The sequence below is a fragment of the Uloborus diversus genome, chromosome 8, assembly GCF_026930045.1.
Source record: "Uloborus diversus isolate 005 chromosome 8, Udiv.v.3.1, whole genome shotgun sequence".
NCBI lineage: Eukaryota > Metazoa > Arthropoda > Arachnida > Araneae > Uloboridae > Uloborus > Uloborus diversus.
The window spans coordinates 15,133,192-15,135,170 of record NC_072738.1 but is presented as its reverse complement, the minus strand read 5'-3'; positions in this window follow the sequence as shown (position 1 = coordinate 15,135,170).

The following is a 1,979-nucleotide window of genomic DNA, read 5'->3' as shown; positions in this document are numbered from 1 at the left end:
CTTCTATTTCAGTACATAGTCTTTTATTATCATCAAATTCCTCTTGCAATTCACAAGATTTAGAAACCGAAATGGGTATCTATCCTAACCTGTTGAACCTTTTTTCTATATCTGATCTACCACAACGCAAAAAAGCTTAACAACTATTGAGATCTGCTCGCATTTCATCAATGTTAGATAAATGCCATATTAGGGACAAAGATGCTGCTCATTTATTAACAGATTATGTAGATGCAGTAAATTTAAATCCAAATAACCTTATGATCAATCGTACATCCCTTAAGAGAGCAAGAGAAAATATTCGAGAGGTAAAATCAGATTTCATGAATTTAAATTTAGATTTTTTAGTTATTCCCTGGGATACAAAGCTATATATACATCCAGATGTAACTGGAAAAAAAAAAAAAAAAAAAAAAAAACGCCGATAGGCTTACTATGATAGCTTCAGGTTCCAATGTTGAACAGCTACTCAGAATTTCTGAGATATTTCTTCAGTTGTATATGATATCTTAGATGATTGCTCTTTATTGCTAACTGTTCAAGCTGTACTGTTTTATACAGCGGCTTACAATATCAACCGTATAAATTGTGCAGGTAATTTTTTAGAGCAAAAGCTGAACGGTGATATATCGCATTTGTATTGCTATCATCATGCACTTGAAATCGTACTGCAGAGTGTCTTTAAAGAAGTTCTTGCCTTTCTTAGTTCTAGACTCGATATTCCATTATTTAAGCGCTTCAAAATTCAAAAATTACACATACCACTTAAATTCTAAAAGAAGAATTTGATGACATATTATTGTTCATAGAAAGCGGAATTAAGAAATACTACAGAGAATTCTCATGACGTGTAATAATATTTCTTGGTGAAGTCCTCCTTCCTACAGGGATATGTTTTTGCCAACCTGGAGCTTATCCCTGACCCAGAGGGGTGGCAAAAGGAATTTCTTGTTTGAAAATTTATATATTTAGGAAGCAATTTAAATTGACACTACATGAAGAGATTTCCCGTACACAGTTAAATGTTGTATGAAGATATAGTTTTTCGCAGCAACCCATTCTAGGCCTTTTAAATTAATATAAAGTCTAGTGCCTCAAAAACCTGCAGCGTACAAAATGATGACAAACATGCAGCAGAAGCAGTGATTGAAAAATTCATAAATCACTTACGGTACTTAGGGGATGAACTAGTAGTTTTGTCCGCATTGGGATGAAGAAATTAACTTTGAAGATAGAAAAAGACTACTTCAAAAAATGCTTGCTGAATAGGAAGACATGTCTGATGACTGTATAAAAAATTTCAAATAACAGTAGATGATTTGGAATACTTTCTTAGTAAAGATCTTCCTCTTTATAGAATCAATTAAAAGTCAATAAAACTTTGATAAGTTACAAACACCAAAAGATGTTTTCCTATTTGATCCTGATTCATGGCAAAATGAATTAAACTATTTAAAGGGCAGAGATATCGTTAAACTGCTGAAAGTTGTGAATGATACAACTGAAAGAGGAGCACAATTAATCGAAGAATTTCTCAGTCAATTTACCAAATATGAGTCACAAAAGCAATTTAGTTTTTTACAGACACTCCAAGACTATCTTGAAAAAAATGCACACGATTGAGATACATTGAGAAAAGCGTACGATTAAGGTAAAGTTTCTAAAGCAATATTTCATTCTTATTTAATGTAAAATCTTTAGACAATATAAAATAATTAAAAAGATTAATTTTAGTGCTACCTCGCTGTAAAAATATTTTGCAAACATAGGAGAAACGATGTACGGGGTCTGAAGTAAAAACTCGAAGATTTGTGGGAAAATTATCAAAAGTGTTAAAGTTCAACGTAATAGGGGCACGTGTTATTATTGACCGATCGAGTTCAAATTTTGCACCGATCACTTTTTATTATAGTGTCACAAAACTAGGAGGCGTCACTTGTTGAATTCCGAAAAAAAAATTTCCCATACAAATAAGGACC